Source organism: Cavia porcellus, unplaced genomic scaffold, assembly GCF_034190915.1.
Source record: "Cavia porcellus strain 051 isolate PalLab524CR breed Dunkin Hartley unplaced genomic scaffold, mCavPor4.1 scaffold_27, whole genome shotgun sequence".
Classification (NCBI taxonomy): Eukaryota; Metazoa; Chordata; class Mammalia; order Rodentia; family Caviidae; genus Cavia; species Cavia porcellus.
In genome coordinates, this window is record NW_026947510.1 from 39,626,467 (window position 1) to 39,653,768 (window position 27,302).

Here is a 27,302-nt window from a genome sequence, read left to right on the forward strand (position 1 = left end):
GCTCTTTTCTGAATCATTTTCTCCCCAGGAATGCCTTGGAACAAATTTGTATTTCTATAATTCTAAGCCTTATCTGGATGGGCAGTCTTTAAGATTTCTGAGCTGCCCTCCAGATACAAAGCACTTGCCCCATGCCGTCAGCGCTAGTGACCCAGAAGGAAGGGTGTGGCTTAGACTGACTGGAAAGGGAAGCTTCAGGTCTAGACCTCCTATGGAAAACTTGCTTGAGTTCTCACAAGAGGCCCACATGCAGGGTTTGGAAACTGTACCATACATGAGTTCTATAGCACACATCTCATTTCCCAGTCAGTTTTAACCACACCCAAACTTCCTCTCTGAGGCCCAGACCTGATGTTAGTTTGAGGACTTGGTGATACATACAGGAAAATGCACACTGACTTTTTGCCACTGTATTCTCTCTTGCATGGCAGCCCAACCTCACATTACAGGGTATACTTCTTTTCCACATTTACATGGCCCAAACTCAATCTGCAGAGCCTGTTTCTTTGCCTACCTTTTATAAAACTTTGCTCACCTAGGCCAATTCTTTGCTCAAGGCAGCAAGAACTCCAGCACCCCAAAACTTGTTAACAGCTAGTCACTCAATCATATCTCAGGCTCTTTCCCCACATGAGTATCCTACCTATAAACTAACTAAATAAACTATTTTCTACAATATTGTTACCAAAATTTAAGATCTGTTTACTCACTATTTAGAGACAGAAAGGTTCTTGCCCTAGTATAAATTACTGTACAATTATGGTGGTGGTCTAACATGGCAGGAGGCCAAAGTAGGACACTTACCACTTCCTCCTCCTCCTTCAGCCCTATTTGCAGCTCCCCTTTCTGTTTGCCCACAGAAAAAATTACAATCAGTTCCTCAGACATCATCAATATCTGCCCATTGCCACTTCCAATCGGAGGTCATTTAAACCCTCTGCCTCTCTGTATCCGGTTGAGGGAGACAGCCTAACTGCCATGGGTTGTGTGCTCCTTTCCACATCCTCAATAAACATGTTCTTTTTTGTACTTTTCACTTCTCTATTGTACCAGATAATTCTAACATCTTGGTGCCTTGAGACTCAGATTGCAGAGCATGTAAGCTCATAGGAATCACCCCCAGTTCAAGCTCCCCTGCCTATGAATCACCCTCCCTTTCTCTGGGACATGTTTCTTTGCCACCGCTAACTGCATGCAATACCAACCTTCCTCATTCATCACAGGTGAACTGCCATCTGAGGTTTTGTTTCCATTCCTAAAATTCTCAAGTTTGCACCAAAAAACCTATCCATTGCCGCCCTTCGACAGAGGTAGCAGTTTTCACATTCCTTGGGCAGGATAATCTGAGGCAAAACTGTTATCCTCTTGTTCTCTGGGACCCTGTCCTGCACTCTCAGTGACAGCCAATGAGAACAGGTGTTTGGACCTTCCATGTCACACTTTCAAAACAGGTGATGACTTCTTTTGATAAGTGTGATCCAGGAGAGCTTTCATGTTCCTTGGAGGGGAGGTAAATCTCTTACATCTTGAGGCAAAGTTTTTCTCTTAGCTCACTTATAATTCAGTCAAGGGAAGCATTTTCTGTCCCCCAAAAAACATACCTTTGGGATGCCTGGCTCATAACCTTGGTGTTCTTGGCCTCAAGAAGGTTATAAAAACCAAAAAGCAGATATTTTATTTATACTTTTGTCACAATGGTGGCAAGTTGGCAGAAACTCCCTTACTTTTAGGCCTTTTTCACTTTGAAGATATGTCCCTCTGTCATTTTGTCTTGTACAGTGGTCCAAGTACTTCTGGCTCACTCTGCTCCACCGGGATCTCTCCCTTCCTCCCCAGGGGACCTCTTAGATGATGCACCTTCTGTCTGTACTGCTCCTCCCCCATTTCCCCTAGTCCCAACACCTTGGCCTTTTCAACCACACATCTCTGAGCCCCTTCATTCTCTTCCCTTTCCTCACCCCCAGCAGTCTCTAACCAATATCAGACTCCTCAGCACAAGCCTTTTGTCCTATCAGACAGGCCCTCTTCTTTTTTCCCTCTACTCCTGTGTTGCCATTCTCCTTGCCACCTCACCATACTCAGTCTCACACATTTCAATTATCTAGCAGGCCACGCTAGGTTGCAATCCCATACCACATAGTCTTCAGCAGCCATCTTGCTGCAGCTCACATGGAGGACAGCTGCCATCTTGTGGTCCTCCATCATGTGACAGTGCACCACCATCTTATAACAGGTCACAGGGTAAATGGTGGCCATCTTGCAGTCCCTTATCATGAGATCAGCAGCAGCCATCTTGTTTCAGGTCACATAATGACCATTCACCATCTTGAGCCCTCTCACCATGTCACCAGCAGCAACCATCTTGTTGTGGGTCTCATGGTAACCAGACACCATCTTGTGTTTCCATCACATAGTGATGAGTGGCCATTTTGTGGTCGATCACCAGGTAATTGCCCACAGATGCCTGCTTGGTAGCCATCTACACCTCCCATGCCACAGCCTTCTCAGCCTGAGTGCCCTATTCCCCCTTTAGGAGCAGGTTGGTCCCAAGGGACTAGTTCATATTCATCTTCCTTTTTCCCTCACTAACCTATCTCAGGGTAACCATAAAGTAAGTTCCTTTTCTGCTATTCTTATTTCAAGGGATCTCTATTAATTAACCTAAAAAAGGTTCACACTAGTCTATTTATTATAATTCAAACTGGCCAAATATATTTGAGATTTGAGTGCACTCTGATTTTGTAAGATGTTTGTTAGTCTATATATCTGTCATGTTTGTCCAGTCTGTTTATATTGTGCAGATCACCTGTCCATGTTTGTCCATTTGTCTGCTCCATAAACAGCTGTTTTTTTTTTTTAATTTGAGCTCAACAATATTTTCTCTTTAACTTTTTTTGCATTTTCAGATCATTTAATCAAGGTTTATTTGGGTCATGGATTTAAAATGCATGCTTCCATCTAGGTTGCTGGCTGGTAAAAATGATGCTAAAACTAGTTAAACAAAATCCTTTGGGGTAAGGAAAGATTGGACAAAGACTTCAATCGATGAATAAGGAAGTGGCCACCTGGTAGCTTTAACCAGTTCTTATTCATTAATCAGAGACCCTAATAATCTCCATAGCCTTTTGGGAGATGCCCCAACTAAAGTTCATATGGCTAAGACAATTCATTGTTGCTGCTCTTATGATATATTCACATATAAAATTGGGATAGTTCATGATGATAAATATTTTCTTTCAGATCCAGATATCTGCCCTTTTTCTTTTGCTCCAGCCAAGAGATTCAGGTTAAACCAACATGAGATCATCAGTCAAATGATAATTTTTAAATAGAAATTTATTTAATATCCATCAACAAAAGGACCTAAGAACCAATGAGTTATAATTGTTATAACCTAACAGCGGTTTCTAAACTTTCAGACCTACTGCTCATGCTTTGATTATACATGCTTTTATATATATACTTTGATTATACATCCTTTGATTAAAGCTTGTTCTTGTCTAAAAGATGCCAAACTCCAAGGTATCATACAGATAAAAACAATAACAAATAAACTAAATTCCAGGGGGCTGGGGATTTAGCTCAGCGGCATAAGCACCTGCCTTGCAAGCAGGCGGTCGTGAGTTCGATCCCCGGTACCAATAAAAATGAAAAAGACAAAAAAAAAATAAATAAACTAAATTCCATTTAGATTCCTTTTACTGGGATCCACCAGATATTTTCCAGAAAAAGGTTAAATGATGCATGTTGAGGTCATAATTAACTATACTCAACTGGCCTTAAATGACACCACAGCTGATCTCTCTCCTAAATAAAAAAAAAAGGTAAAAATGAATAAAACAGGCCATCTCCCAAAGTCAGAGAGTAGTAGGCACTCTAGCAGCACTGGAGGTACTTACACAATTGTAAAAACTAAATGCGTGTATGACAAAATCAATGACATGTCCTTATGGGAAGCCATTAGCACAGTTATACTCTTAATTATCCTGTTCTGTTATTTGGCCCATGCATACTTCACTGATTCTTTGCCTTTGTCTCCTCTAGATTTAAAGTTGTACTCCTTTCCAAGATGAAAATGCCTGCTATCTGCTGAGTGCCACTAGTTAAAAGCTCTGCAGAGTATCCCTGACTGCCATTTGACAACCTTAACCCCCTTCAGCCTGAAGAAGCCAGATTAGTCATCACCCATTACCCCTCATGGCTGTTGGGGTTATATTATAGGTGCCAAGTGTGGTGGCTTATGCCTGTAATCCCAGCACTTCTTGGGAGGCTGAGGCAAGAGGATTGTTGCGAGTTCAAGACCAGCCTGGGCTATAAAGTGAGCTCGAGGCTGGCCTGAACTACATACCAAGACCCTGTCTCAAAAAGACTATATATATATATATATATATATATATATATATGCAGTCACACAAGGCTAGGGCCTTGACAGAGCCAACACAGAAGACCAGATGTCTTGTGACCTTAAAGGAGACAGATATTCCCCTCCATGGGCCAAATCCCAAGACAAAAGACTAAACTTGGCCCTCAAATCCCACGGGAAGACCTTCTTAATATGGCTCTTCATGTTTTCAATAAAAGAGATAAAAATCAAAAGGAAGAAAAATAACAATCTTGCCAGGTGTGGTGGCTCACATCTGTAATCCCAGCACTCCGGAGGCTGAGGCAGGAGGATCACTGTGAGTTCAAGACCAGCCTAGGCTACAAAGTGAGCTCAACGCCAGCCTGAACTGCACAATGAGACCCTGTTTCAAAAAGACAAAAAAAAAGAAAAAAAAAGAAAAATAACAATCTGATCTTTTAGCAGTGGCACTTGGAGCTCTAAGACAGATAAACCAAAACACAGTGGAGCTGCCTGAGCCCTTCCTAGACCATGCTTCAAGTGTAATAAGGAAGGACACTGGGCAAGAGAATGCCCCCTCTGCAATCTCAAGGGTCTTTGGAAGAGTGACCAGACAGCAGGTAAGCCATCCTCTGCTTGCCCTCACAGGAGATCTCATCACCAGTGGATTCCTCACTGGCTGATCTACTTGGACTTTCTGCTGAAGACTGATGGGGCTTGGGGTCCACAGTCCCCATTAAGGTATCCTTGTCAGAGTCTCAAGCCTCATTGGAGGTCTCAGGTAAGATATTCTCTGTACTTGTAGACATGGAGGCCATGGATAGTGTTCTTCCTGAGTTTCCAGGCTGTTATATTAAATCCTCAGTCTCTATAGTGGGTGTTGACAGCCAACCTACACAGCCTCCCCAAACAGGGCCCATTCCATGCAGGTTCCAAACTCTCTTCTTTACCCATAGCTTTCTGATAATACTAACATGTCCCACACCCCTTTTAGGTAGAGATCTCCACCAAAAGCTTAACTTCTCCTTTACCTTCTCGGTCTCCACAGCTCTCATCCTCCAGACACTATCACAATGCACTACAAAGAAACCCTCTCCTCTTCTTTTCTGGTTGATCCCATAGTTTGAGACACCTCCAACCCCACCTGTGCTACTCACACTATGCCTGTTTTAATTCATCTCAGGGATCCCTCAATTTTTCCTTGTATTCCCCAATATCCTATAGCTCCCAAACATTTATGGGGACTTAAACCTATAATCAAGCATCTTTTAAACAGTGTTTTTCTTAAACCTCCCCATTCACCCTACAATACTTCCATTCTCCTGATACTCAAACCTCATTGGTCCTATTGTCTAGTAAAAGACCATACAGTAATCAATGCCACTGTCACCCCAATTCTCCCAATGGTGTCAAACTCTTGTACTATGTTTTTGCATATTCCTCCCTCCACCACTCACGTCATAGTCCTAGACCTTTTTTTACCATCCCCCTACACCCTGATTGTCAGGATTTATTTGCATTTATGTAGATTAACCCAGACATTCTCAGGTCTCAACAATTTACTCACACCTGTAATCTCTATGTTAGAACCTCTCCTTGGGGACATATACCATTCCCTTCCTTTCCTACTCATCAATTTCATGGACACTGCCATGGTCAGGACTGTCAGATAGATTTTATACACATGCCTCACCCCAAAACGTTCAAATATCTTCTTACCTTTCTCTGTACATTTTTAGGATGGACAGAAGCCTTTCCCACAACCAGTGAGACTCCTGATGTAGTTACCAAAGTCCCATTACAAGAAATCATTCCAAGACCTCCCAAACTGCATCTTCCAGCATGCAAGGGTGGGATGCTTCTTCTGCACTTAGCCATATCAACAGAGACAAAAACAAAAATCACATAATCATCTCAATAGATGCAGAAAAGCTTTTGATAAAGTCCAACACTTGTTCATGATAAAAACCCTACAGAAACTCATAACAGATCCAATCAGATCAATCTGATAAAGATAATCTATGACAAACCAACAGAAAACATTATACTAAATGAACAAAAACTGAAAGCTTTCACTCTAAAGTCAGGAACAGGACAAGGATATCCACTCTCACCTTTCCTATTCAATATAATCCTGGAAACATTACCCAGCACAATCAGACAAAGAGTGAAACAAAAGGAATAAAGATAGGAAAGGAAGAAGTTAAATTATCACTATTTGAAGATGACATGATATTCTACATAGAAGACCTAAAAACTCCATCAAAAGACTACTAAAGTTAATAATCACATTCAGCCATGTAGCTGGATACAAAGTCAGCACTCAAAAATCCATAACATTCCTGTACACAAACAACAACTCACTGAAAAAGATATTATGGAAATAATGCCTTTCACAATAGCATCCAAAAAAATGAAATACTTAGGAATCAACCTAACCAAGAATGTAAAAGACCTATATGCAGAAAATTATTCTACTTTTTAAAAAAGGAGATTATACAAAATATTAGAAAATGGAAAGATATTCCTTGCGCTTGGTTAGCAAGAACCAACACTGTGAAAATGGCCATACTTCATGGAAAGATATTCCTTGTGCTTAGTTAGCAAGAACCAACACTGTGAAAATGGCCATACTTCCAAAACTGTTATATAAATTTAATGCAATCTCAATCAAAATACCATTGGCATACCTTACAAATCTAGAGAAAACATTCCTAAAATACATTTGGTAACAGAATAAACCTAGAATAGCAAAGATGATTCTGGGCAACAAAGGCAAGGCTGGAGGCATCTCAATTCCTGACTTGAAACTATGCTACAAAGCCATAGTGATGGGCTGGGGATTTAGCTCAGTGGCATAAGCACCTGCCTTGCAAGCAGGCAGTCGTGAGTTCGATCCCTGGTACCAATTAAAAAAAAAAAGCCAGTGATAAAATCAGCATGGGACTGGCAAACAAATAGACCTGAGGATCACTGGAACAGATTAGAAGATGCAAGCACAAGTACAAAGACACTCAGCCACTTTATATTTGACAAATGGGCTAAACATGTTCACTGGGAAAAGGATAGCCTCATTAATAAATGGTGTTGGAAAAATTGGCTTTCCATAGGCTGAAGACTGAAACTAGACCCATGTCTATCACCATGCACAAAACTAAAGTCAAAATGGATCAAAGATGTAAATATTAAAACAGAAACACTAAATCTACTGGAAGACAAGGTAGGTAGAAATCTTGAATTCATAGAGAAGGTAAACAATTCATGAACAAAATGCAAACTGCACGGGAAGTACTTCAAAGAATCAACACTGGGATCTCATCTTATTAAAAAGTTTTTGCACTTCAAGAGAAATCACCACAGAATGGGAAGAGAAAACTCACAGAATTCGAATGAATTTTAGCCAGCAGTCCCTTAGACAAAGGACTTATATCCAGAACATACAAAGAATTGGAAAACATCAAGCCCCCAAAATTCAAAGACCCACTCCAAAAAGAGGCATCTGAGATGAATATGCATTTCTCAGATGAAGATATACAAATGGAAAATAAATGCATGAAGAAATGTTCACCATCACTGGTCATTCAAGAAATGCAAATTAAAACAGCATTGAGATTTCATCTCACTCCATAAAAAATGGCTGCCATCAAGAAAACAACTGTTAACAATTGTTGGCAAGGTTTCAGGGGAAAAGGAGCACTGCTCCACTGTTGGTGGGAGTGTAGACTTCTGCAGCCACTATGGAAATCACTATGGAGATTCCTCAAAAAACTAGGATTGGAAGTTTCATTCAGTGCAGCCATTCCCCTCTTGGACATTTTCAGAGAAAAATTGAAAAAGTCGTGTCACAGTGATATATGTGCGCCCATGTTTATAGTAGCACAATCTGTAATAGCTAAATCTTGGAAACAACAAAAATGCCAATCAAATGCAGAATGGGTGAAAAATATGTGGTGTTTTAATACAATGGAATACTTCTCAGCTATAAAAAAGGATAATCTTGAGGCTTTCATAGGTAAATGGAGGCAACATGAGACTATCTTCATGAGTGAAATAAATAAGCCTCATATTTGTAAATATCACATTGTCTTTCTAGTGTAAAAAGTAATAAAAACTGAAGGAGTAATAAGGTCCAAAAGGTATAATAGATATTGTAAAAATGAAAGGGGAGGAAAGTGCTCTAAGGGATATAACTGTATGCATGTTTAAGTGTTAAGACAGATAACCACATTACTAAGTTTTTGTTGTATCACTGAACAAAATGGTGTCTATCCACTTTATGCTCTGATTTTATGACTTGAACAACTATTTTTAAGATGACAATATGTAATTTATCAACTTTTCTTAGTGTTAATATTTTTTGAAATTCTATATTATTTCTACTCTTTTTCTGTTCTGCTTTTTTTCTCTAAATAAATTTTTTAAAAAAGAAATCATTCCAATGTTTAGTCTACATCAGAGTGTCTAGTCAGATAATAGTCCAACCATTCAGATCCTTCAACAGGACTACAACCAAAGTGGAGTGGCCCTACCTGGTCTTCCTCAGAACTCCAATGGCAGTCAAGGTCATTGGACTACCACCCTGGTTCCATGTCACTTGAGTTAAGTGATGCACTCATAGCGCAGACTCCCCTGACTCTAAACAGCCTGATTGTCATCTCATCTCCTATCTCCCATCTCCATCTCACCAATGCCCCACAGCCACAATTTTCAGACTATATCAAGTTTTGTTATCCTATTTGGTTCCTGATCCCCTACATTGTAAACATGAGATCCCTCTGGATCTAGGATTTCATCTCACTTATAGTGACACAAACACTGCCTTCCCCACCCTTAGCTTATAATTTCCCAAACATGATTCAGGGCCTTACATTTCTCATGCTTCCCGTTCTCTCCAGCTCAACCCTTAGACCAAAAACTACCTACACTTTTACTTTAACCCTTTCAGATGGGGAATAATTGCCTCCCTTAACTTCACCCCTCCCAACTCCACACTTATTTTTCAGGTTCTTCCTCACCAAGGCCCTGATGGAATGACACATTCAGATCAAGAGCACCTTTCCTTTTATCTCTCCTGGGTCCTTTAATTATGATAGTGATCTGCCTCCTCATAGCACCTTGTGTTTTTTATTTCTCCAATCTAGGATGTGAGTGTTTACCTATGATTAACTTCTTGTCCTGGCTAAAACAGCTGGTACCAGCTTCTACATGGGCATCAACCATCACCCTGTCAACTTCCTAAACCTCCACACAATGTCCCCATCCAGCAGGAAGTAGTAAGAGACAGTCTTTGTCCTTTTCCTAACAATACAAAGATGGGAATAAGAGGTTCTTGCTATGGTATAAATTACTGCACAATTATGGCAGTGGTCTAACATGGCAGAAGGCCAAAGTGAGAATGCTTACTAAAAGGATTTTGCCCTAGATAGGATACTACAGCAGTGGGAGGTAGGACCAAGGGACGTTTACCTTGAGGTCACTTTTCCCATCCCTAGGCAACTTACCTGTAGCACAAAGAGTTCCAATCAGCTACTCATGCATCAGTGATGCCACCTTTAGGCACCACCCCAGTCAAAAGCTATCTATAGTATATGCCCCCCACACCACATGGCCAGCAGAGAAAGCCAGGCCCCAATGGTCATGGGGTTTCTCTCCGTATTCTTAGAATAAAGGCCATTTTTACTTTATATTTTTTTTCTTTTACCATGCCGAAAATCCTATCATTTGGTTCCCCAACCAGGAAGGCAGTGTGAATGACTCCTGGGTCCTCCCAGTTTGAGTCTCCCTGCCAATTCATGGACTGGACCACATCCTGGATTAATTCTTCATTTCTCAACATGCAGGACCTGCTCAACTTGTCACCACTGGCCTGCAAACAACACTGGCCTATTTCATTTACCTCAGATGAGCCAACCTCCATCTGAGAGTTTCTCCATGACCGCGGGCTGGGCTCATGCCAGATTACCCATTCCAACCCTGGACTAGGGTATCAGTTCTCACATTCCTTGGACAGTCCAAGGCAGAGCTGTTACTATGGTCCCAGGGGACTCCACCCATGCCTTTGGGGTGATGGCCAGGGGGAATGAGTTGAAACCATTCCTTTAACCACGCATCTGAAAAATAGGTGATGACCTCTTTTTTTTGTTAGCCACGGTCTGGCTTTTGGCTCATTTTTAATTCAGTCATGGGAAATACTTTTTCCTCTCCCCAAAGAAAACACACCTCTGGGGTGGCTGGTTCATAACCTTGGCACCCTTGGCCTAAACAATTAATCTTTTACTGCCAGGAGGTTTGGCCAACCTACGAACTTAACGGCAGCCCATGGCCTAAAGAGGGGACGTTTGACCCCTGTATTCTCAAAACTTTATATGACTTTTGTTACTCTGGTGACAAGTTAGCAAAAATTGCATATGTACATGCTTTCCTTACCCTAAGAATGTGCTCATCTCTCATTAAATCATGTACACCTGCTCATATATTTTTAGCTAGCTCTACTGTACCACAAACTTTCCCCTCCTGCCCTCAAGACCCCTTAGACAAAGTGTCCCCCTGTCTTTAACCCCCTTCCTCCCTGTCCCTAAGATCAAACCCTGCAGCCTTCTCAGCCAAAGGTTTCTGTACCAATGAGCTGTCCTCTCCTCCTCCCTTCCCTAGGGTCTCTAATCCTTCCCCTAGGACCTCTGATCCTTCCCGTAGAGTCTCTCATCCTTCCCCCTAGGGCCTCTGATCCTTCCCCTAGGGCCTCTGATCTTTCCCCTAGCACCTCTGATCTTTCCCCTAGGGCCTCTGATCTCTCCCACAGGGTCTCTGATCCTTCCCTTAGCATCTCTGATCTTTCCTCTAGTGTCTCTAATCCTTCCCCTAACATTCCTCCCCAGTCTCCGACTTCTCACTTCCCCCCACCTGAGTGTCTGTTCTGTCTGAGGGTTCTTTGTCTCCTTCCTCTGTGTCACAATTTTCTCCTCCAGCTCACTATCCTTGGTCTCCGACATTCCAGCCACATGGTTGCTGCAGTTCACGTGGAGGACAGCCACCATCTTACGGCCGGGCACTGCCATCTTGGGACAGGTCCAATGGTCAATGGCCACCCCCTTGTGGCTCTTTATGCAATCAGCAACGAGCACCCTGCTGCAGGTCACATGACTACTAGCAATGGCTGAATCACTGTGGGGCATATGGTGATGCACCAGAAGCCTATGTTTCCTTGTCTCATGGTAACAAGCAGCCACTTTGTAGCCAATCATCAGGTAATTGCCCACACGTGCCTGCCGGATGGTTGACTGCTCAATGGCCAGCTACACCACAGTCATCTCCACCTCAATCTCTGCTCCCACTTTGGGAACAGGCTGGCCCCGAGGTACTTGTTAATACACATGTACCTTTCTCCCTGTCTGACTTATCTCAGATTAGCCATAAATTAGGTTGCTTCTCTGTTAACTCACAAAATTATATCAGAGAATTTGAATTTATAACTAATTGTTATGATTTACATTTTAAGGATATTTGTGTGATTCTGAACTCCACCCTCAGCTCACAAGAGCAAGCTCGGCTGTGGCAGGCAGCTCAAGAAAAAGCTGATAGCAGATTTAAGGCAAATACTATGACCCTGAGCCTACTGAAGTGCCAGAACAAGATCCTAACTGGAATTACCAAATGGAGAAGGTTCTCATAAATTACATAAGATGATTGAATGTCTAATTGTGGGCCTTAATAAAATTGCTCAAAAACATACTAACTATAACAAACTTTTAGAACAGGTCCAGGAAGCTAATGAAAAGCCAGCTGTGTTCCTAAATCAGCTTAAGGACACCTTAATTAAGGTTACTAATGTAAACCCAGACTCTCATGAAGGGATGATTGTTGTTAACTCTTATTTTATTTCTCAGTCTGCTCCTGATATTCGTGCAGTTACAAAAGGCTGAAAATGGCCCTCAGACCCCACAAGGAGACCTTCTTAATTTAGCTTTCTATGTCTTCAACAACAGAGAAAAAACTCAAAAAAAAGGCACAAAAAAAGAAATCTGCTAAATATCATTCTGATCTCTTAGCAGTGGCACTTGGGGCTCCCAAGACAGGAAAGCCAAAACAAGGCAGAGCTGCCTGAGCCCCTCTTGGACCTGTTTGAAGTACAACAAAGAAGGACACTGGGCAAGAGAATGCCCCAGTCCTGGCATTCCTTTGGGGCCTTACCTCTATTGGGGCCCAATCTCAAAGGCCACTGGAAGAATGACTGTGCTAGCCACCAGAGAGTGGGTAAGCCATCCTCTAACTCCTTACCCACACAGAAAAACTCCATCACCACCAGATTCATCACTGATTGATCTGCTCTGACTTGTTGCTGAAGATTGACAGGGCTCAGGGGCCATAGTCCCCATATCACTGGAGGTCTCAGGACTATAACAAGCTGGAGCAGTCCCTACTTGGTCTTCTTGGCAACCCCTACAGCAATCAAAGTTGCTGGACTCCCATCCTGGTTTCACTCAGGCTAGGCAGTGCCCTCCCAAACCTAAATCTAACCATCCTGAGTGGTCATCTCATTTTTTGTCGCCCACCTGTCTCTGTCTCACCAAGGCCTCACAGCCACAACTCTCAGGCTAAGTCATGTTTGTTATCCAATTTGGTTCCTAATTTCTTACATTCTATTAATTATCCTTTTACAGCAGGACTCTCGACAGTCTTTCCTAAAGACTCCCATATCATGCATAAGATCATATTCACATTGTTCTATGTGACAACTGTCTTAGTTCTCTCTACCCTCAGCTGTTTAGTAAAATGTGAGATCCCTGTGGGCCTAGGCTCTTATCTTCCTTATAGTGACACAGCTATGGGCCTCCTCGACCCTCTTATTCTTTCCAGCTCACCTCCTGGACCAGAGACAATCCCTACCTACCTACACTCTTAACTGTTATCCTTTCAGATGGGGGAATAATCACCTCTCATAACTTCACTCCTAGAATAATCACCTCTCATAACTTCATTCCTCCTAACCTCACACTTATTTTTCAGAATTCTACCTTACTGTGGTAATGATTCTACCCTGCTGTGGTCCTGATAAAATGATGTATCTAATCAAAGGCACCTTTCCTTCTATCTCACCTGGGTCCTTAAATATGATAGTGGCCTGCCTCCTCATAACACTTTTTCTCTTTGTTTTTCCAGTCTAACATGTGGGCACTCACCAATGATAAAGTTATCCTGGATGAAACACCTGGCACCAGCTTCTGCATGGGCATCAACCATTATCCCATCAACCTTCCTAAACCCCAATACAATGCCCCCTTTCAGCAGAAAGTAGTAAGAGAGACGCCCTTTTCCTAACAATAAAAAAACAGGAATGAAAGGATTTTGCCCTAGAAAGGACATTACCCGGCAGTGGGAAGCAGGACCAAGTGACACTTACCTTGAGATCACTTTCTCTGTCCCTAGGCAACTTACCTGTGGTGGAAAGAGTTCCAATTAGCTACTCGCACATCAGCGACGCCACCTTTAGGCACCACCCCAATCAAAAGCTATCTATATGCCTCCCACACCATGTGTCCAGCAGAGAAAGCCAGACCCCACTGGTCATGGAGTTTCTCTCTTCATTCTTAGAATAAAGGCCATTTTTACTTTATATTCTCTCTCTTTTACTGTGCCAAAAATTCTATCACTTTCTCCTTCTTCTTCAGCCCTAATTGCAGCTCCCCTTCCTGTTTGCACACAAAGAAAATTCCAATCAGTTCCTCACACATCATCAATGTCCACTCCATGCACCACTTCCTACCAGAGGTCATATAACCCCCTGCCTCTCTGTATCTGGAGGAAGGAGACAGCACAACTGCCACATGTTATTTTCCACATCCTCAATAAACTTGTTCTTTTTTTACTTTTTGCTTCTCTATTGCACCAGATAACTCTAACAAAGACCAGTATTAGACTGGACATGGTGGTGTATACTTGTAATCTCAGCATTTGGGAGGCTGAGTTAGTAGGACTGTTGTGAATTGGCCATCCTGGGCTATAAAGTGAATTCAAGGCCAGTCTAAAGTACAGAGTAAAACCCTGTCTCAATAACAAACCAAAAAAAAAAAAAAAAAAAAAAAAGGATCAGTATTGAGCAGCTGAGAGTTAGTAGGGAGTTAGTAGGAAGGAGTTAGATTTATTCAAGGGCCAGAAATCTTGACAAGATAGAGGGAACCTCTTCAAAGTTCAATCTTAGGGGGCTCCAGGACTTTTAAAGGGAAGGAACAGAGAAACAGGGCAGGAATAGTACAGTTTAAAACAAAGGAGCTGAGAGAGTCACACTCTTCACTCTACTCAACTCTAAACAGTTCTCTACAGTTATTCCTACTTCCATTGTCCTAATGTTACAGGCAGCTGAATTAGCTAAAAGAATTATAGGCAGTGAGACAGGGCTAAGCCCTAGAAGAAGCCAGTGCGTAAGTCCAGATATCTTGCAACTGTGAGGGAGACAGATACCTCCTGCTGTGGGCCAGGTCTCAAGACAAAAGATCAAACAAATGCACCCATATCCTAAGGACTGATATTCCCTATCGCCCTGAGGAAGTCTGTAGTCACCATTCTAACTCCCTAAGGGGAAGATTCACTGTTCTCTAAGAATGCCTGCTTTCTGCATGACTCCTGTCTCAATTTGTCCCAAATTTAATCAACTTTACCTATACTATTAATCTTATTGGCTAATTATAATTATGTTCCACCTTCTGCCCATCTGCCTCGTGAGTTCCCAGTTTCCCCCACTTTGAACCCATCTTGCCCCATGATTTTACTCTATAAAAGTCCCTGGAAAGGACACAGTCCTTGGCAACCTGCTCAGAACCCCTTCTGGCTCTCTTGGACAAAAGCTCTCTTTCTCTCAATACATATATTCTATGCTTAACCTCCATTGTTCCTAAAATTCATTCTTCAATTTTAGAGAACAAAAACTCGCAGATATAGTAAGTTGGGAGTTTCATTCCCCTATATCAATATCACACATCTAGTAGGTTGGGAGTTTTTTTCCCCTTTATCATCAGGATCTAATGGAATGCAAAGGACAAAGGACAGATCCCTAAAAAACAAGAGAAATCTTGGAGGAAGTAAAATGCAAATGAAGAAGTTTGCTTTCCAGATATCAAAGGCCCACCTGTACTCTGGCACCATTGTTGCTTTTTTCACATTCACCAGTACCAAAAAATTGTATAATTCACAGCCTGAGTTTCCCAGGTGCCTTGTGGAACCTTTCTCCAACAAGCAGGAGATTTTCACTGTATTCTATTAAACACACATTTTGTTTTTGTAGGGATAAGTGCCCCCAAAGGTAGGGAACAGTTGGGGCAAAGGCCCCATTGAGCTTTATTAAAAATTAATAGACAATTATGACCTCTGCAGTCAGATTCAAAAGGCAAAGGCAGCTGGGATCTAGCAATTAGGATGAAAGGCAAAGAAACTAGCTCTGGGAAGGTCCCAGGGTAGGGACAGGGAGCACTGTAGGGAGGGAAAAGATAGGGGAAAACCCTCACTGAGTTTTATTAAATATTAATAAAGCAGTTTTGACTTCTATAGCCAGACTCTAGCAGTTAAAAAGTCCAAAACTAGCCGGGCGTGGTGGCCCATGCCTGCAATCCCAGTACTCGGGAGGCTGAGGTGGGAGGATCGTTGCAAGTTCAAGACCAGCCTGGGCTACAAAGTGAGCTCAAGGCCAGCCTGAACTGCATAGCAAGACCCCTCTCAAAAAAGACCAAAAAAAAAAATCTAACACTGAGAAATTAGAAAGCAAAAGGCAGCTAAACTCTAGCAATTAGGAAGACAAAGTCAAAGAACTCAGGACCAGAAGTTCCTAGATGGCACAATTAACATAAGAATTGTAAACTTCTTTACTTAATCCTCTATCTTAACTCCCTACCTATAAGATTCCCAACTCTAATTTTACCCTCCAAAAAACAGAAAAATGTCACATGATCGAAAATAAATAAATAAAACCTAAGAGTAAAATGAAAGACAAGACTGGGGATTTAGCTCAGCAGCATAAGTGCCTTCCTTGCAAGTGCACGGTCATGAGTTCGATCCCTGATACCAAAAAAAAAAAAAAAAATCAATTAAAATAAAATAAAATAAAATGAAAGACAAGCCAGGGAGCCAATCAGATCCCAAAAGCCTACATGGGACAAAGACCTCAATAAAAGCAGCTGCAGACAAGAAATTCTCAAGCAATTCCTTTTTCAGATTCTCCCTACTCATTCCAGAAGCTGTCTGGCATCTCTTTTCCTCTTTTCCCATCTTCAAATAAATTTTCTTCTTTTACTTTAAACTGCTTCTTTGGATTTTTATCAACACAAGCTTTAGGATAGCAAGGAGCTGCATGTCCCAGCAGAATAGTGCATGATATGGCACATCAGTGTCTGTCCATCCACCTTTGGACATTACAGGCTGGCATAGGGTGAAATGGTGTGTAATCCTCCCCAAAACATTACACCAAGTAGAGCAATCAACATAAGAATCATGTACTTTTCCTTTATTTAAACCCTAAATATAAGTAACCTGTCCATAAGGACCCCCACTCATAATCTTACCATCCACAATAGGTGACGAAAAGATTGCATGTCTAGGAAAAATCCAATGTTAATGTTGTAACCTATATTAAAAAAAAAAACCCTCATAAGTCTCCCCGGAGGCAAGAGAAATATCAAAGGTAACTCTAAGAGCAGAACAGGATGTTTGCCTAATCTAAACTTGCTTGTTAGCCCACCTGAACCCTGTTCTTCCCAAGAAATGTAACCGCCACGTTCCTGTTCTGTATTGTGCCACAAACCCCACCCCCCTGCACTGTGAGACCAGCAGCTGTTTGCTGGTTTTACAGGATAAAAACCTGCCTTTTAGCTGCTAGGTGTGCAGTCTTCCATATTGGCTACTGGAGGCTGTGTCACCAGGCCTGTGCTTTAATAAATAATTTTTTCCTTTCCAAATTATTTTCTCTGGCTTCTTCATACCCCAGGAAATGGGGGACTGTTATAACCCGGGCCCCGGTATAAAATTCAAGGAAGCAAGAGACCAAAAATTTAGGTAGCAAAGGCTTTATTTCCAGGCCTGGCAACGAGTCTCCAGGAGCCAATTTGGAGACTGTGTCCCAGAGACTGAAGGGGGGACTTTAAAAAGAGGCTGGAGGAAAAGGGGGGGAGAAACAAAGAAACCTGCAGAGCCATCAAACTTGTTGACCTGAGTCTGGAAACTGTATTGCTATCCACTTAGCTCTGACAATCTCGGCAGTTCCTGGTATTTCTCAAATTACTCCCATCCAACAGACTGACATTATCTCAGAGTGGCACATCTGCAGCAATATTTGGAGAAGAAAGTGGAGAGTTAATTATCCCAGGACAGCTCGTTTTCGCTAGTGGGTGCAAAGGGGTCAAAAGTTACAAGAAGCTGAAACTTCAGTTTTACAAAGATCTGATATCTAACTCATTTGATGCATACAGAACAAAAGGAAAGCACCGATTGGGGTTTGGGCCATAGTATTTCCCAGTAATTTCTTTGAAGCTAAACAGTTCTTAAAATTGGGGCAGGCTCATTTTATGATAGATCATCACTGGGTCGGGAAGAGGTCACCAGAAACCCAAATTCTTTATGGCCTAGATAGACAGGTGAGGGGAGAGGGAGGCAATAAGGCACCATACAGAACAGAAAACGGTGGTTATGTGTCAAGGTCAGGTAAAGGGTTAAACGCATACACAAATCTCTCTGCACACAAGCAAGTTTCTTCAAACAAGTGTAAATTAGTGGGCCATCCTAGTTTTCTTTAGCTCTTTAGCGGAGAATAGAGGCGCCTAACAGTGATTAACAACCCTTGTTAGCTTGTTTTAGCACAACTTCTGTAGTTTGTAGAGGGCAACAATGGTTAACATATCAATTAGGTGAGATTCTTGCAATTCTTTACAGAGGAGAGTATTGCTCACATATCAATTAGGTCACTTAACATAACAGTTAGGGAAAAGGGATAAAAAAACACATTTAGTAAGCCACATTGCAGGTTTGCTATAATACACAAAATAATGAAGATATTTTCTTAGAGTACAACAGGGACCACCACATTTGGGGGCTCATTGGGATGGAATAATAGCCCACCGACTCAATTCCTGAGGACTGATTTGCTAAGAGTAACTACTGGAGGCTCCCATTTGATTTAATTTTCTTTAGGGGGGACACCCTCATCCTTGGGAGATCAAATCCTTGTTGGAAATTGTAGATCATTTTGGAGTCTCTTGACTCATTTGGATCTTGGACCCCAGCAAGGCTGCCCTCCAATTTGATATTGGAATTTAAAGGGAAGCCTCCAGCCTATTTTGCCAGAGAAAAGTTGTTTTAATTTTAATGGTGGTTTTGTTTTGTGTCTTTGTGTAGTCCTGTCTTATCTCATGTCTTTTGTTCTAATTTTTCCTTTCCAGGACACTTGGGCCTGAGAGATCACATGTGCCCTTGGTTGCTCTGAGGGTGCCCACAGTTTTCTTTTTTTTTTTTTTTTTTTTTTTTTTGGTCTTTTTCCTTTTTATCGGTACCGGGGATCGAACTCACGACTTCCTGCTTGCAAGGCAGGGGCTTATGCCACTGAGCTAAATCCCCAGCCCCCCCACAGTTTTCTTTTAAACCCAGGCGACCCTCAGACCAGACAAAAAAAATCCTAGGTTTTGTGATTCTCTCCATATTGTTCTGTCTATTGTATTTTCTAACCTTTTCTCTTGATTTCCTCCTCTTACAAGAGATCACCAAGGCAAACAACAATGGGTCAGTCCGGTGCAAGAACTGCTCCCACGCCCCTTAGTCTTGTCTTGGATCACTTTAGAGAATTTGAGAGGTGGGCTGCACAGGAAGCCTGTTTTCAAAGGAAGACTAATGGTTTTTGCTTCTCAGGAGTGGCCAATAGGGACAAATGGTGTCTGGCCCCCGACCAGATCCTTTGACATGGGCACTGCCCAGGCTTTCCACCAGTATGTGTTTGGGCCCCCTTCTCACCCAGACGAAATTGTTTACATTCAGATTTGGATAGATCTCATCTATGATTCTCCATCGTGGATTCATTGTTCACCATGGGCGGAGGTGGTGGCAACATTGAAAACGAAACCAAAATCACCCGCGCCCAACTCCCAACCCTCTGCACCAGTTTTACCATCAGTGAAGGACCCCCTGGAAGACATCCTCCTCCCTCCCGCATATTCCCTTCCTAGGGACTCTTCACTGGACACCACCACCCCACCCCACTCCACCCCCCGCCCTCCCAGTCCGATCTGAACCCAAAACAGACCGAGGCCAAATAGGCCTGACTCCACCATGGCAGCGTCAGCACTCTGCCCACTTCGGGAAGTCCAGGGGACTTGATTTTTGTCTATACTCCCTTTTCCACTTCTGACCTGTATAACTGGAAGGGCCAAAGCCCCCCATTCTCCAAGGATCCCAAAAACCTTATTAGTCTAATTGAATCTATTTTTTCTACCCATCGTCCCACCTGGGACAACTGTCAGCAGATTTTAAGAGTTCTCTTCACCTCTGAAGAGTGAACTCGCGTGAGCTCTCTAGGGTGAAAAGGCCTGTTGGACCCAGACAGGACCCCCATGGCTGATCCAGAATGACTAGAGTGCTCATTTCCTTTATCCCATCCTGACTGGAACCCCAACACATCTGGAGGTAGGGAGGCTCTGACCCAATATCACCAACTGTTTCTAGTGGCACTCTTTGGAGCAGCTAAGAAGCCCACAAATCTGTCCAAGGTGTCAGAGGTAAGACAATTAGCTGATGAGTCCCCTTCTGCATTCCTGGGGCACTTCCTATAGGCCTATAGACTCTGTACTCCAACTGATCCCATCACACACGAGAATGAAAGGGCTATTGTTGCCTTTGTATCTCAGTCAGCCCCAGATATTAGAAAAAAATTACAGAAACTGGAGGGATTTGAGGGGATGCCCCTAAGTCAGTTAACAGAGATAGCACATAGGGTGTTTGACAACAGAGAGAGCTGTTAAGAGGCAAACAATAAGAAGGTCACAAAAGTATTAGAGCTGTTGTGCAAAAAAGAAGCTAAACAGAAAGAAAAAGAAAAGACAGATGAGAAAGATAAAAGGTGGCCCCCACTTGAAAAGAACCAATGTGTCTATTGTAAAGAAATAGGGCACTGTGAGCTGGGGATTTAGCTCAGCGGCATAAGCACCTGCCTTGCAAGCAGGCGGTCATGAGTTCGATCCCGGTACCGAAAAAAATGAAAAAAGACAAAAAAGAAATAGGGCACTGGCAGAAGGACTGCCCCAAGTTAAAGGCAAAAATGGAAAGGGAGGCTAAGACTTTGTTGAGCCAACAATAAGCCAGTCAGGGCTCAGATCCACCAACCCCCCCCCCCCAGCTGCGAATAACCTTGCAAGTGGGGGGAAAACCAGTAAATTTCCTGGTGGACACAGGCTCAACTTATTCTGTTCTAACTCAACCGTTGGGAACTCTGACTGACAACAAAGTAAACGTGGTTGGTGCCACTGGAGGGGGAAAATTATACCCGAAGGTGGTGGCCCAGTTAACTCGCTCTGGGCAAAATTCCACTATGCATAAATTTCTATGGGTTCCTGAATGCCCCAATCCACTGCTAGGAAGAGACCTTCTTCATAAAAGTCCAATTGAGTTTTCAGGCAGAGACCCCACAACTGATTCTAGGAACAACACCTGGGGAACAAATCAGGGTACTTGCCCTTCTTTCCTGAAGGGGAAAAATCATCTCCTCCCACTGCAGAGACTGATAGAGATCTCCTGAAGGCTTGGAAAGCAGAGATACCAGGAGTCCAGGCTGAAAATAACTCCCTGGTCTGGTGATAAATCAAGTTCCTCTGGTAATAGAGTTGTTGCTCCAGGTGTCTGCCATCCACCTTAGACAATATCCAGTAAGTTTACAGGCCCAAGGAATTACAAAACATAGTGCTAGATTAAAAGATAATAAGATTCTTGTACCTTGCATCTCTCCCTGGAATATACCATTGCTCCCAGTACAGAAGCCAGGGACCCAAGATTACCAGCCAGTGCAAGACCTCTGGGAAGTCAACAGGCAAGTGGTTACTCTGCATCCTACTGTTCTTATTCCCTACACCCTGCTGAGCCTTTTGAGCCCAGAGGACATTTGGTACTCAGTCTTGGACCTAAAAGATGCTTTCTTCACCCCCCGGTGGCTCTGTTAAGTCAACCCATTTTCGCTTTTGAATGGACTGATCCAGGGACTGGAGTAACTGAACAGTTGACTTGGATGCATTTACCATAAGGTTTTAAAAATGCTCCTACTTTATTTGATGAGGCCTTAGCTAGGGACCTGATGGGGTATCAAGAAGATACCCAGAGGTCATGTTTTCACAATATGTTGATGACTTATTAGTGGCTGTTAAAACCTTTGAGGATTGCAAGGAAGCAACCAAGGCCCTTTTAATAACTTTAAATGATTTGGGATACAAGGTTTCAGCAAAAAAAAAAAAAAAAAGACACAGATATGCCAGCAGACAGTGACCTACCTGGGATATCAATTACATGGCAGAAAAAGGACCCTTTCAAATAAAAGGGTTCAAGCCATCCTACAGATACCAGCACTAAAAAACAAAAAGCAAGTCCGTGGGTTTCTTGGTGCAGTTGGATATTGTAGGCTCTGGATATTAAACTTTGCTGAGATAGCCCAGCCACTATATGACTCTTTAAAAGGGCAAACACAGGGCCCACTGGAATGGACAGACATGCAAGAGACAGTCTTCTAACAATTGAGGCAGGCCCTAACGGATACCCCTGCACTAGGACTCCCTAACATAATCAAGCCATTTTTCTTGTATGTGGATGAGCTGAGAGGGATTGCAAAGAGAGTAATAACCCAGGAACTGGGGCCCTGGCAGAGACCAATAGCCTGTCTCTCTAAGAGGCCAGACACAGTGGCCACCAGTTGGCCACCATGCTTAAGGATCATTGCTGTGGTGGCTATGTTGATAAAGGAAACTAAAAAGCTCACCTTTGGCCAGAAGGTCACTGTGATAACCTCTCACTCACTTAAGACTCTTATCCAGGCCCCTCCAGTTCGGTGGCTATAGAATTTGAGGATAATGCATTACCAAGCACTACTTTTAGATCCTGACTCTGTTGTTTTCAAGTCCTCAGTGGCCCTGAATCCAGCCACACTGCTGCCTGATGAGGATCCATCAGCCCCATAACATGAATGCTCCATCTTGATTGACAGCTACCAGAGCCTTTGATCCAACCAGAACAACAAACCTCTAGAAGGGAAACCATCATTCTTCTCAGACGGTAGCAGCTACATGTACCAAGGTAAATGAGTTGCAGGGGCGGCTGTGACCTCCTAGACTCAAATTTTGTGGGCACAGAGGCTGGACTCTGGCACTTCTGCTCAGCAAGCTAAACTCATCACTTTGACAAAAGTCTTGAAACTGGCTGAAGGTAAGCGGATTAACATCTACACTGAGAGCAGATATGCTTTTGCTACCACTCATGTACATGGGGCAATTTATCGGGAGAGAGGACTATTGACCTCAGCAGGAGATAAAATAAAAAATGTCCCACGATTATTAGACCTACTGGCAGCAATTTGGTTACCTGAGAAAGAGGCCATCATACATTGCAAGGCCCACCAAAAAGGAGATGATCCCATTATCAGGGGAAACAATTTGGCTGATATGGCAGCCAAAGAAGTTGCCATAAAATCAGTGGGGTTGGAAGAAGGGGATATAGAGGAAACCACTACTACCCTCTTGCTGATGTGTCTGACGTTATCAGAACCTGTGTACACACAAAAGGACCTCTACTTGGCTGCCCAACTCCAGGCGAAGCCCGACATTCCAGGAGGCTGGTATCAGTTACCAGATAAGAGAATCTTGCTTCCCAAAGTCCTCAGATGGGAGCTCATTCAGCAAGCTCACCAGTCCACTCATTTGGGAGGATCAAAACTAGCCAAGCTCTTTCAGGACCGATTCTTTATACCCCAGCTGTCCAAATTGACAGCAGCTGCCAGTTCAAGATGTCCTCAATGTCAAATACTTAACCCAAAATGACAGCTCTGATAGAACTATGGGGGCCCAGCGGTGGCTGAAAAGATAAGAAGTATGAAATATAAATGACCTTTATTTTGAGAATGCGGGGAGAGATACCCCCAACCCCCTGGAGCATAGCATCTCCCCTCGGGGTCGGTGATCTCTCCATGGAACACGTGGAGTGGAGGCATATAAGTAGCCTCGGTTTGGGATGGAACCTAAGGGGGCATTAGAGATGCACAGGTAGCCCATTGGTCTTTGTTTGGCACCATAGGTAAATTCCTAAGGGTGGGGGAGATGGAGCTCCTTGGTTCCGGCTGAGGCTTTACTGGCTACAGTGTCCTGTCTGGGCCAAAACAGTTTCATATCCCATCTTATGATTATTATTATGAAAAGGGGCAAAGAGTTCTTTCTTTAACTGCTTCCTGCTGGAAGAGAGGTCTATACTGGGGTCTAGGGAAGTCAACCGGATGACGGTTGATGCCCAGGTAGAAGCTGGTGCCAGGTGTTTTAGCCAGGACAACTTCACTGGTGAATGCATGTATGTTAGACTGGAAAAACAAAGAGGCAAGATGTTACGAGGAGGCATGGCACTATCATATTTAAGGATCCAGGTGAGGTAAAAGGGAAGGTGCCTTTGATTTAGACATGTCATTATATCAGGACCATGTTAAGGTAGAAACATTTCCACGGTGAAGTAGAATTCTGAAAAATAAGTGTGGGGTTAGGAGGAGTGAAGTTATGAGAGGTTATTACTCCCCCATCTGAAAGGGTAAAAGTAAAGACAGTAGGTAGGTAAGGCTTGTCTCTGCTATGCATGACATTGGAGTCTTTAGGAAATACTGTTAAGAGTCCTGCTGTAAGAAGAATAAGAAATTAGAAACCAAATTGGATAAGAAAAACATGACAGCCTGAGAGTTGTGGCTGTGAGGCCTTCGTAAGGCAGAGATGAGTAGGCATAAGGATGGTTGGATCTAGAGAATGAGTGATGCGAAACCAGAATGGCAGTCTAGCAACTTTGATCACTGTTGAGGTTGCCAAGAATATCAGGTATGAGTCGCTGTAACCTGGTTATAGTCCTTGGAATGATTTGCTGTAACAGGATTTTAGCAAGTATATCAGCAGTCTCCCTGGTTGTGTGAAAGGCTTTTATGTATTCTGAAAAAGTATAAATAAAAGTGAGAAGGCAAAATTTATCTGTCAATCTTGACCAGGGTTGCCTGAGAAATTGGTGAATAAGAAAGGAAGGAGGTGGTCTTATATCACTGAGGAGAGGTTTACTAGTGATAACGGGTGTAAGCTGTTGAGGCCTCAGTGTGTCTAAGTCAGTCTGTATAAACACAAGGGAATGAAAAGCATTTTAAGATTTAGGACTGGGACCTGCACAAAATAGGCCCTGTTTATAAATGGCATAGGTTGACCCTCAATGTCTCCTAGAGATTGAGGACTTATTATGGTGGCCTGAAAACTCAGGAAGAACTCTGTACATATGGCCTCTATGTCCACAAATATAGAGAATATCTTACCTGAGACTTTTAGTGGGACTTGTACTCTGAGATGGACACCCATAAAGGGGGCTGTTGTTGGCCCTGAGCCCCATCAGTCTTCAGCAGCAAGTTTAAGCAGATGTGTCAGTGATGAATCTGGCAGTGTTGGCATTTCCTGTGAGGGCTGGAAGTTAGAATGGCTTACCCACTCTCTGGTGACTAGGACAGCCCAATAGCCCTGGGGTAAGGTCCCAAAGGAACACCAGGATGGGGCACTTTCTTGCCCAATATCTTCTGCTGCATTTGAGGAATGGTCAATGGGGGGCCCAGGCAGCTCCACCTTGTGTTAGTTTACCTGTCTCAGAACTCCAAGTGTCACAAGTGTTATTATCTCTGTTGTTGAAAACATGAAAAGTCATATTAAGGTCTCTATGAGGTTTGAAAGTCAAGTTTTGCCTTTTTGTCTGGGATTTGGACTACAGTAGAAGGTATCTGTAGAATTAAGTAAGTATGCAAGAGTCAAATATAATCAACAGGGTATTTATAATTTTAGTTAGTGACTTCCCATGAGGAGGACAGGTCCAGAGAATTTTAGGGCCTGACATGTCATTTATGTCATATATATAAGTATCTCTTTATGTTATTAAAATGTCTAATGACATCTGATTTTTGGAGAACGGCCTGTTTAATTAATTTTTTCTTTTTATTTAGGAGAGAAGTCATCTACAGTGTTATTTAATATCAGTTGAATATAGTTAATTATGGCTCAGTGGAGGGCTGAGCCAGGACAGGCAGATAGGCTGGGAAAAGGTTTAAGTTTGGCTTCTGCCACAGTGCCAGTTTTGTTGTTTTGCATGCATCATACAACCCTTGTCTTGGAAAAGAGCTAGTGGTTCCCAGGAAAAGGAATGTATAATTATTTTTAATTTTAGTTGTTAAACATCTCTAAGCATATATCTGGATCTACAAGAAAACATTTGTCATGGCTGGAACACAAAAAGGCAGCAGAAACAATCTGAACTTTATATCTGAAAACATGAATACAGGATCAGATCACAATTGTGTGCTGCACTGGTCTCTGTGCTGGCAGACAGAGCCGTACCCATGCTTGGGGGTGGGGCTGGGATCTCTGGCATGCAGCACATAGGTGGAACACGCAGAGTGGGTGAGGTGCTTAGGGCAGGTGGGGTGCCAGGGTGGGGGTGGTGCATACAGAGTGAAGGTGGGATGAGCGTCTGGACATAGCATTCAGGGCAGGGCTGGGACTGCCCCCGGAAACACACACAGGGTGACAGCAGTGCCAGTGGCAGTAGTGGTGTGTGCTGGGAGGCAGAGTTGAGACATCTCGTGAAGCTGGGGCTGCTCCTGGAGTTGAGGCCGGTAGCCAACCTACGTGGAGCTAAGCCACCACGTGGAGGAACCACTTGCAGGACGCATGGATTAGGGCACAGCATTAGAGCTGGATTCCACGCGGGTCCACCGCATGAGAGCTGAGATACCACGTGGAGTTGGGGCACAGCATGAAAGCTTAAAGCAGTAGTAACTCCCAACACTGTTTGGGCTGGAGCGGCATGAGAGCTGAAAGTAGCCCGCGCATATCTCTCAACACCGTTTGGGCGCACTTCCCCATCCCGGCAGGGAAGGACATGAGAGTCTTTCAGTGTGGACATAAGCTGGACCAGCAAGACTCTGCCTTGGGCTATCCGAACCCAAAGGACATGAGAGTCCCCCAGTGTGGATACAGGTTGGCTGAGAAAGACTCTGCCTTGGGCTATTAAACGTGAAATGTCATTCGAACCCACAGAAAGGGGGAGAAAACCCGCCTGGGGCCTGGCCCAGCCACAATCTCCAGGGGGTTGCTCACCTCAGGTAAATTGGGCCAGTGTTGTTCATGAACCGGCAGCAACAAGTTTACAGCTCCCGAGTGTAGAAATGAGGAATTAATGCAGGATGCCCAGTCCAGTCCTGGTCCTGAACAGCAGGAGACTCAAACTGAGAAAGCCCCAGGAGTCTCTCATCTGCCATTCCCAGCAGATATGACAGAACTGTGGGGGACTGGTGGCGGCTGAAAGGATAAGAAGCATGAAATATAAATGACCTTTATTTTGAGAATGCGGGGAGAGATACCCCTGATCCCCTGGGGCGCAGCATCTCCCCCTGGAGTCGGCAATCTCTCCGTGGAACACGTGGAGTAGAGGCATATCAGTAGCCTCGGTTTGGGGTGGAAACTAAGGGGGCATTAGGGATGAACAGGTAGCCCATTGGTCTTTGTTTGGCACCATAGGTAAATTCCTGGGGGGGGGGGGAGATGGAGCTCCTTGGTTCTAACTGAGGCTTTACCAGCTACAGTGTCCTGTCTGGGCCAAAATTTTTCAAGCACCTCATGGAAACTACTCATTTTCAGGGAACTTACCCAGGAGAACACTGGGAAATAGACTTTACTGAAATGAAGAAGCCGGG